This window comes from Coturnix japonica, chromosome 18 (assembly GCF_001577835.2).
Source record: "Coturnix japonica isolate 7356 chromosome 18, Coturnix japonica 2.1, whole genome shotgun sequence".
In the NCBI taxonomy this organism is placed as follows: Eukaryota; Metazoa; Chordata; class Aves; order Galliformes; family Phasianidae; genus Coturnix; species Coturnix japonica.
This window is the reverse complement of record NC_029533.1, coordinates 4,773,914-4,784,430: the sequence shown is the minus strand read 5'-3', so window position 1 is coordinate 4,784,430 and position 10,517 is coordinate 4,773,914. Positions and strand designations below refer to the sequence as shown.

At 56.3% G+C, this 10,517-nt stretch overlaps 1 long non-coding RNA gene across 1 annotated transcript; it reads left to right on the top strand.

Moving 5' to 3' along the window:
- Positions 1-4,242: 4,242 nt before the first annotated feature.
- On the top strand, positions 4,243-10,242 carry LOC107321969. The gene is made up of 3 exons (XR_001558737.2): positions 4,243-6,840; positions 8,485-8,595; positions 8,757-10,242. It is a non-coding gene; the product is annotated as an uncharacterized LOC107321969 (long non-coding RNA).
- Positions 10,243-10,517: the final 275 nt, after the last annotated feature.

Here is a 10,517-nt window from a genome sequence, read left to right as displayed (position 1 = left end):
GATCTCTATGCTGGTGTCATTCCCGTGTTGGAGGGCACTGGTTGGGGTTGGCTCAGGCTCCTGGGAAGCATCTGGTGCAGCACAGCACAGGAATGGGCAGTGGAGGAGTGGGTGGGTGAATGGGGGAAGAATGGAGGGATGGAAGGATGTATAGATTGAGGGAAGGAGGCATGAATGGAGGGAGGAGGGAGGGATGGATGGATGGATGGATGGATGGATGGATGGATGGATGGATGGATGGATGGATGGATGGGTGAATGGGGAAGGGAGGGAGGGGTGGAAGAATGAAGGGATGGAAGGATGTATAGGTTGAGGGAAGGAGGCATGAATGGAAGAAGGAGGGAGGGATGGATAGAGGAATGGACGGGGGCATGGAGCCAATGGTATGGCCACATGCATCTCCTCCGTGCTCCCCAGTTCAGACATCCCTGCCCATCTCTGCAGTTCTGGCATTTTGTTTTCAATCCCATCATTGTCTGCAAGCTGTTCTCATTGAAACTGATGTTTCGCAGCTCACCTTTAAAACAAAGCCCCAGTTGGTCTCAAGGGAAGGGAATATCAAAGAGGTTTATTTTAACTCTTTCCCTTTGCAAGCCCAGTGCTGCTTTGTTCACATGCTCCCTTCCCTGCAAGTAAATAAATAAGCAGAGCCATGCCATGATACGGTGGCATAAAAAGCAGGAAAACAAAACCAAATGAAGATGCCTCCTCCTGCTGAGCTCCCCAGGGCCATCCTTAGAACACGGTGTGCCCACAACCAGGGCTGAGATGTGTTTGCAGCAGGGATCTGCTCCACCCCATCACACGGTGCCAAATGCCCACGTATGTTTTGCTGGACTCAAGAGCTGCATCTCAGTGTTAGAACCATAGTTCTAAATGAAGGTGCTTCTGAAGCAGAATGACCCAAACAGCTGCTGTTGTGTGAGGTCTGGATGCAGGAAAATTGGCCTTTGAGGAGCCAAATCCTTGCAGCCAGGCTGGGTGCTGTGAGTAACACAAGTACATCAGGGGATCCCTGAAACACATTGATGAGCACAGGGACAGCACTGCTAAGAAGGACCTGCTGTGAGCTGGTTATTCTGACCAGCAGTGCTGCTCCAAGGTCTGCAGGACCATCCCAAAGACACGCACTGAGGTGCTGCTCAGTGCTGGGATGCACAGGAGGAGCAGCCTCAACCTGTGCCTTGGATTTCTGGTTTGCTTTGGGTTGGGATTTGTCTTTCAGGAACCACAAACAAGTTGGGCCGCTTCTCCCTCTGCCTTTGCCTTGCCCAACCCCACAGTACCCAGGGTGGTGGATGGGTGACCAGAGCCACCTCCACAGCCCCACAGCACGGAGCTGCCATCCCTATGGGCACAAGGGGGACCTTGCTGGTGTGCTGAGCTCTCAGGGTCCTGCCTGCCTTTGTGGGGTGACCACAAACCCTCCGAGTGGCCCTTGTTCCCAGCAGAGGGAGCGTGAAAGCAGAGCCCTGAGGGGGAACACGGGCAGGGGGTGGGCAGCCCACGGGTGGTCCCAGCAGCTGGGTCCTGTCCCAGGAACCCAATTCCCACACACTGCATGGGGGGGCGGCTGAGGGAGGACTGGAAACCTTGGAAACGTCCCAAACACCAGCTGGACTTTGGGAATTCTGCCAAGGGTAATAAATCTGCCCCGGGGGCTCCGCTGGCTGCCAGCGGTGCCGGGTGGGCGCTTGGTTGTGCAGAGGGGTCTCGGGGGGCTGGGGGGACCTGCAGGGAGAGCGGCTCTGTATTGCTCGGGGATGCTGCAGCGCTGCACGGAGCTGGGCACAGCAAACAGGGCGAGGAGCAGCTCCCCCAGCTGGAAAATCTCGTTCCCTCCTGCAGGAATATGGGAACAGGGTCAGGCCCCAACGCTGCTGACACCCGCATCGGGAGCTCGCGGGCACAGTGATGGCTGCCCTTCATGTGCTCAGCGCCGTGTATCTGAGGGCAGCGGGAGGAAAGGGTTAAAGGAGCTGCCAGCGGGGATGAGGAGAGGGAATTCAGCTGCTGACGCAGGTAGGAGATCTGCAGGCGAAGCATCCCTGCTGCAGACACAGCAGCAGCGTCACCACCAGCTCCCCCCGCACAGCACATGGGGCTGCTCTGACCATAGGGCCCCGATTCCCAGCGCTGCCCAAGAGCCCAGGGACGCAGAACCAAGAGGGTCTGGGGGTGGTCGGGGTATTCCCAGCCCTCACCTCGCTGCCCAACCCCACCTGGCACTGCAGCCCTATGGAAATGCCCAGGGCGGAGCTGTGCCTGCAGACCCCGGGAGGGCGCTGCTGCAGGGCTGCACTTACTGACCTTTCTGCTCTTGAAAAATCACTTGTCAGCAGCTCGGGCAATAAAAAGACTCAAAGCGAGTAGTGCTGAAACGGGTGGCATGGGAAGAACCGAGACACGGTGTTGGCAGGGATGTGCTCCTGCATGGTGTGGGATGGCTGGGCATGGCACAGCACAGCATGGCATGGCATTGCCGTCATATGGGGGTGGCAGAGGGGTGACCTGCCGCAGCAGCCACCTTGTACATGGCTCTGCTGAGCTATTGCTGTCATAGGACAGAGGCTGCTGTGGACACTGGCTCTGGGGGGGCTCCTGAGAGCGATGTGAGCATGGTCTGCGCCCACCTTGCTGCCCTCAGAGCCAGTTACCGAGCCAGCCCCTATGGAATACAATAGGATAATCGATGGCCCGTTGTTGCTGGGCTTAATTTAGCCATTCAGGCGGGGAAGGAACAATGTGAGTGTACGTAAGCAAGAGAAAAAGCAGCAGATGAATCAGCCCCGAGCCCTCTGTGGTGCAGGGGCTGAGCGAGGCAGGCAGGCGGATGGACGCATCTGCAGCAGTGCAGGTAACAGGGATGTACTTCACTCTGTGCAGTGCCAGGTCTAAAATGGCTGCGGTTGTGGTTGATATTAAACAGCTGCATGGCCAGGAATCCTTCTCAAGCTGAGCCAGCAGCAGGGATGGAGCTCTGGGGGACACGGCCTGGGGGGGGGGGGGGGGGGGCAGCCGCCATTGTCATGCCATGAACAGGGCACCGTCCCAGCACAGCTCCCAGCCTGCAGTCAGCCCAACCCAAAAGGTCCCATAAATGAATGGCACTGTGGAGTGTCCCAGCACCCATCCACCTCACATCCCAGCTCCCAGCCCACATCCCTCCCACTGCCCTGCTGCTCTCCGTGCCCACCCAGTGCCGGGGATCGCCCCACTCACTGTTTGCCTTTGCATTCCTGTGGGTTGGCTCACACTGCGCCCCGGGCAGCAGCACATTCGGGCTTTCCTGTCAGTTAGGCACTGCCCTCTGATCTGTTATCTGCTTATCTCTGTTGTTCTCTCCTGGGTTTGGTGAGCATTTCAATCCCTGCCAGTGAGGAAGTCCTTAGGAACAGTCAAAGCAGGATCCCAAAGGGATGAGTCCTCCCGTACCGCCCCACAGTCCCACAGACTCCACTTTTTGTCTCCCTTTTGCTGTCTGGATGTTGGGCCACGTTTCCTCCCCGTGTGCTGAACTCCGACTTTCAGCCTGTGCTATGGGGTCCTGCCCGGCTCTGCTCAGCCCAAACACCTGCACCACATTCACTGCATCAGTCCCTCAACCTGCGCACTTCTTCCCCAACTCAGCCACTGCCTCAGCATCTCCCCCTTGAGACCCTCGGTGCCCAAGTGTGCCCTGGGATGGATTAGCAGCGTGGCCTCAGCCTGGATCTCATCCTTGAGCATTCGGCTCCTGATAGTGTCTTCAATTGTCTTCAATTTGCACCTCAGCATCTGCAGCACTCCCAGGCTGATCCCAGCCATTGGCACAGCAGCAGCAGAGCACAGTGATACGGCTCTGGCTCCAGCCTTGCCCACACAAGACAACGCTCCCCAGCACCCACACACTATCCTGGGCCAGCCAGGAGCAGGCAGCACTGCTGGACCCAGACCACCCCCACTCCAGGAGGCCCCATCCTTGGGGGAGCACCCTGCGCCCGGCCCCACACCCTGCACACCCACGGCACAGAGCCAGCGCCCTCCCCACGCCGCCTTTTATGGCTCTGCTGCAGCCGTGGCCCAAACATGGAAGTAGAAATGGGAGCCGCCCCGGAGGCCCCCCCCAGCCCCACTGAGCAGCACAGGACCCACACCTGGAGCCTTACCCTGACCACCCACTACCCCACGCAGCCCCAGCCCCATCCCACACAGCCCCATATCAGCTTTTTGCTCCACCCTGTTCACATCTCCTGGTGCACAGGGTCACTTTGCACACCCATGTGCTCCCCAATGCATAGGATACAGCACAGCGTGCACCGTGCCGCAGTGCTGCTGATAGCACTGCACATTAACAAGCTGTGAGCAGAGTTGGGGTGCTGGTATGTACAGCCCAGATCCTCACCTCACCCCAGAATACAGGAGGAGGGGGGACAGCTGTCACCACCACCACCACTGCCTGTCACTGGGGCAGGGCTTGGGGAACCCATCCAGAGGAAAGGGTGTGCCCCCAAAGCACAACGGGCAGGCAGCAGAAATGAAACCGTCCCCACCGTCCCCATAGCATCACCCCAAGGGCAAGGTGCTGCCTGTCACCTCCCCTGGGGACCCGGCCGGGTGTGAGCCCAGCTCACCACAGGTCACCGCAGGTGGGGACGGTGTCACCGCAGCCGTGATGCCACGACCCAGAGGATGGAAGCTGGGGAAAAGCTGGGGCTGAGCTCTGGGGCTGCATGAAGGCTGTGAAGTGTGAGCGAGGCCAGGCAGCCGTATTTCCTGGCTGAGGGCTGTAAATCCCCATAGACGAGGAGACAGGGGCTGTTCATTTTGTGACAGAGCTCCATGAATCAGCACTGCTGCTGTCTGCACCCCACAGCCTCCTGCTGCCTGGCACACCCCATGTCAGCATCCTGTCCCAAAGCCCCTCTGCTTGGGGATCAGGGAGCGAACAGGGGCTTGGGGATGTTCTGCAGCCCCAGAGCTGCAATAAGGGCTGATCCTGGCACTATGACTCAGAGGGCAGAGCTTTAATCCAATGGGGAAACACAAGTGGCCCTAGCCGCTGGAACAGCAACTTGTCCCCTCTCTGGCTACAAACAAGCTACATGTTTTTGACAACAGCTCTGCATCTCTTTCCCTGGTCTGGGTGGAGCTCCCCGCTGCACCAAGTTCCCGTGTGAAAACCTGTGGTTAACCTCAGAACTGCACAGCTGGGCCTTGGGGCCGGGGCTGGATCAGTTGGGGCACAGATGACACAGCAGTGAGCCCAGTGTCCCCTTTGGATCCTTGGGCTCTCCAGGCACTGTAGGGCCATCACAGTGCACACAGGTGATGCTGAGAGCTGTCCTCATCCATGTCTACATCCCTGTCCTCAGTTCTTTCAGTGCTGGTGCAGGAAACCTGCAAGTGTGTGGTACAGCATGGGCCTGGGGGGGTTGGTCTGAAAGCACAGGTGGTCTCCCACCACCATGTAAATCTTCCCAAAGGGTTTAGCATGGCTTCTATTGGGTTGAGCAGCTTCATAGCAGAGCTCTCTAGTGACAGTGTAATGCACAGAGGGCTGACAGCGTGCCTGGTAAATCTTTGTGAAGCCTTTGCAAACACAAATACTTGGTGTAATCCACTGAAGGGGGAACGTGCTGGGGTAGTTGTTGGGCTGCTGAAGTGGCTCTGCAATCAGGATGCAGCTACATGAGCAGAGGTGATGCTCTGCAGAGCAGGGCAGGGAGGAAGGAAACCAGGAGGGAGGGAAGGAAGGCTGCAGGGAGCTGTGCTGCTGCCTCTGCTCAGGTGCAGGCAGGATAGAAACTGCCTGCAGCACTGCTGCCCACTTCCTGCTTCTGCTGCACAGGCAACATGCAAGTCCCAGCCCTGTGCATGCCCCAGCTCCACGTGCATGCCCCAGCCCTGCTGTTTGAGTGTGCAGCCGGGCCCGTTCAGCCCAGCCACAGGCTGATGGCATGAACTCTGATGCATGCAGTCCCCACACCATGACTGGGATGCTGCTGGGGCCCTGCCTTCACCTGCAGCTCCTGAAGGCGGCCCAGCCCAAACCAGTTAATTATCACTGCTGTCTGTGGGCAATTACCCACCTCACCTCCTGCACTGCCCTCCTGTCCTGCACAGCCGCTGTCTCGTGGCAGCACCAGGCTGCAGCACACGCTCCTCAGCTGTGAGCTCAGCAAATAAATCAATCCATCAGCCTGTGTGAGCAGCTCAGACTGCCTGGCCTGGCTGCAGGGGCTAATCCTGCTCAGGGGGATTTGCTGGGAGGGTTTGCATAGGAGATAAAGCTACCGGGGTGTCCTACCCTATAGTTAGGGCTTGTCTCTGCTCCCTGTTGGGAGTGGCATTGGAGCAGCACAATGTGGGGCTGCTGCTGATCCCAGTGCTGCTCTTTGCCAGCACGGCCCAAGCTTGCTTTGCAGCCACACGGGGTGGAGCAATCAGGTTTTGCTGCACCCATGATGATTGCTGAGGTTTAAGCTGGTGGTTTATTTCCCAAGGACGGTTTGGGGACTGGTTTTCCCTGAGTTTAGTGCTCTCTTCAAGGTGACGTTTCTAAAAGAACCTCCAGGTAGAGCTGCTCCAATCCTCTTTGCCTTTGATAACTAAAAGGTCAAAAGGTTGCTTTAGCTTTTCCAAATCAAAATCCTGCCCAGGAAACTTCTTCCTCCTGCTCACAATCCGAAGCTGCAGCCCACGTGCTCAGCTTAGAGCTGTGTCCACCTGCAGAGCCCTTATCCAGCCATCAGACCGCAGCACCAACCCCTGCACCCAGCCACAGCTCAGCACGTCGAGATTATGTTTGTAGATGGAAACCTCAGGCTGCCTTCCTCTAAAGGGAGTAGGACCCAACAGGTATGTGCTTTGAGTCACTGCTCCGAGTCGTTTGGTGGTTGGGTTCATTAAGAAGCAGGTTTAGAGGCCCCGCTTCTCCTTGCTGGGGTTTTGTGGGTGTCTGCCTGCCTGCAGCTGTCTGGCCTTGCCCCTTTGGTGTGAATGGAGCTGCAGTTTCACAGCCTGCTCTGAAGGAAAAGGGCCTTACTTGCTTTCCCTTTGTGGATCAGAGCCCCCTGAAGCACAGGGAAGGCACAGGGTGCAGTGCACTCCGAATGCCTCCACTGATGGCAAAGCAGTGTTTCCCAAAGCAGCACTTCAGTCCAAACCAGTGGAAGTTGTTGTGATTCCGTGGATGGGGATGATGGAAGAAGCTCGCACAGAGAGCTCAGGTTCTTCTCCAACTCGGAGCAGCTCTTTGCTCTGCCACCAGTGGACTGCAGCCCCAGTGGCAGAAACACGCACAGAGCCATTTCTGGAGGAGGAAAGCTCATAATTACACTCAGCTGCCAAGGAGCAGCATCAGCTTAAGTGATAAGAGGCAGAGGAGAGCTCAGCCCTCTCCAGGGATGCTTCAGGAACCATGGAGGAGGTGCAGGATGAGGCTTGTGGTGCTGCACCACCTGCTGCAAACACACAGCTGCCCCTCTGTGTCTATGGGGCTTAGGGATGCTCCAGTCAGTGCCCATTGCTGTGTACTGGGCACTTCAGGGCTGAGGGATGTCCTGAGCTGGGAGATATGGGGCAGTGGGATGGGCTCAGATCAGTGCTGAGCTCTGCACGGCAGCAGTGCCTCCCTCCTCTGCGCTGTTCCCCACTTCCCTGGCTCTAAGAAGCTTAAGGGCAGATGGTTTCAGGCTCCCTCACCAGCACCCATGTGTGAGCCTGGGGGTGAGGGCACAGCAGAAGGGCTGTGGGGAGGGGGGGATCCCCACATAAGCCCCCAGGGGATGGATTCTCTTGGGAATCCACTGCTTGGCTCTGCCCTCCCCACTGGTGCTGTAAGGATCTCAGACCTGCTGTAATGGGGGGGATGATGCAGGGCTACTTGGCCTGGAGAGGGCAAAGGTGGGGGCTGGCAGGATGGGGTGAGCAGGGACCCCCAGGAGGGGAAGCAGTGATCTGTGGTGCTTCCCAAGTGCTGCAGGTGCCGGGTGCTCCGTGTGTTGATTTTCTTCCTGCAGCAGTGTCTGAAGATAGATTTATGTGTTCCCACTAAGAGTTTGTTGCAAAAAGAGTTTGCTGTTTCAGAATGCCTGTTGTGCTGGAGCTGGAATGCATCACTTCAGCTGCAGAAGCAAAGGTACCAGGGATGCTCCAGGGGTTTTCAGCACAGATTCAGAGCAGGTTTCAGCCCCTGTTCCAGCTGGGTTGGCTCTTCCCTTCCTGTTTTGAAGCAACCCTGGCCAGCAATATCAGAGCACTCAGAACCAGCAAGGGGTTTGAACTGCAAGGCAAAGGGGCAGCTTGTATTTAGAAGGAGACGATAATTGCAAGTCAGATTTGCTTGTTCAATACTCTATTGACAGATTTGCCTTGGCAACCTGGAACAGGGTTTCATTGTGTGCATCTTACCTCATGGCATCCTATTGATTGTTGGTTGGGCTCTCTTTATTTTTTTCCCCCCCATTCCTACCTATTCCTCCTTCCCTTGTCTTTCTGCAGCACGCTGTTGACCTCAGCATATTAAAGCCCAGTGTTCAGAGCAGCTACTGCTCCAAACGTGAGCCAGGCCTGACAAAAGCAGAAGGGCAAACCCAGAGCCCAGCTGGGCAGGTAGGAATGAATGGGGCCCATGCCCTCCCCCTCCCTCCAAGGACACCGTGATGCAAGAGAGTTGCAAAGTCCGAGCCTGGCCGCCTGCAGGAGCGGCCTTGGAGGAAAGGCTACAACTATTAATGAATTAACTTTGTTGTTATTTTGGTTCTCTTGGCTAGTTTGGGCTGCAGGAGGTAAGGCTGGAAAAGCTGAGAGCCCCAGACTGCAGCCTTGGAGCCTTCTTGGTGGAATGAGAAGATTGCAGCTGGAAACGAATTGCTGGTTTGAATTGCTAATAATGATATAGACTAATGAGCAACATCAGAAATGATGGCATGTGTAATCAGTGCTGCTTGATAGCAAACATACAGCAGGTCTGCAGGAGCTACTGGCATAGGGGGAAAGAGAGCAAGGAGTGTTTTGGAGAGGCAGAGCTCGGCCCCAAGCTGACAGAGCTGGCTCTGTCTGCAGGGTAAGAAGTTTGTAACTAATGATGAAAAGAATAAAGCCAGACAGATATCAGCGCTGGGTAATAGGAGAGAACGCGGGCAGCAAATCTTTGAGGGGAAATTGCCTCGGTGTGCTTCCTAACACCTGCAGGAAGCCCATCTGTCTCGGGCTGTTCGGGGTTTGTCTCACAGCTGTGCCTGGGGCAGCTCCCACCCAGAACTGCCACCGAGAAACCCAGGTTCTTACACGAGTGTGGCCGAGGGGAGAAAGAACATCCCCAGAGTGTCCACCTGCACCTCATCCCTGCCTTATGAACAGATAAATAGTGAGCATACGTGGTATCAAACCAGCGATCCCTGGAGCTCTAAAAGGCTCATCCCTTTGGTTCTCATCCCTTTGGGTTGGGGACCCTTTTCCTGTCCTCATCCCTATGATGTGGGGATTTATCTTAGGGGATGGCAGCGGAGAAGAGGCAGCAGTTAGAAACGTCTCCTGCTTTCTTTAGTGAGGGCGTTTTACGTGCTTCCTATCAGGTGTCCTCTTTCGAACTGACAAAGGGAAAGCTGTGCCAGTTCGCGAACCACTGCTACATGAGCAAGGTAAGAGAAAGAAAATCACCACCATTACGATCATTACTGGGAATCATGTGCAATCAGCCCGCTAACAGAAAGCAGACGATCATCCAGCAGGCAGCTCCAGCACGGGAATTGGTGCTGAGCTGCAGGAGCTGTGAACCACACCGCGATTAAAGAGCTCCTAACGATGCTGTTTAGCGTCGCTTTCACCTTTTTTCTTTCCGATTCCCTCAACCTCTTCTCCGGATTTTACGGCCGAGCGAAGGAGATTTGCTCGCACCTTTCCGAGCACACACACACACCTCGTATCCCCGCTGCCCGCCCCGTCCCGCTGCCGTCGGTGGGTACGGAGCTGCCCCGGTGCCGTAACGCAGCGCTCGGGGCGGCCCCGCGGCCTCCGCTCGTTTCTCCGTTTGCCCGAACCGAGGGGAAATTGCACCAAATCGGGCTCGTCTCCTGAGCGTTATTGCGAGCATTAAAGCGGTTTGTGCTCGGCTTGTCTCCTCTGGCAACAGGAGAAGCTTGAAATGTCAAAGGGGAGGGTTAACAAACTCCGCCGGCATCAATTTCAATGAATGGATGTTTCTTAGGAAAACCGCTAAGTTAAAAAAAATAAAAAATTAAAAAAAAAAAAAAGAAAGAAAAATTAAATCTTCCTGTCTGTGCTTTCTTTCGGCTGCTGTTCACAATGGATAATAATTCTTACATTAAGCCCCTTCGGCCCTCCAGGGAAATCAAAATTGTAATATCAGTTTGCTTTTTATTGGCTCGGCTCTACGATCTCGGCGGCTGAGTCTTTGTTATGGTCCCCGGCGCGGTGACATTCAGCGCTGTCTGCGCGGTGCCCCCCGCACCCCCGGGCCGGGCCGGGCGCCTAAAGCCGCCGGCTGCTGTTAACGGGGGGAGGGGGGACGG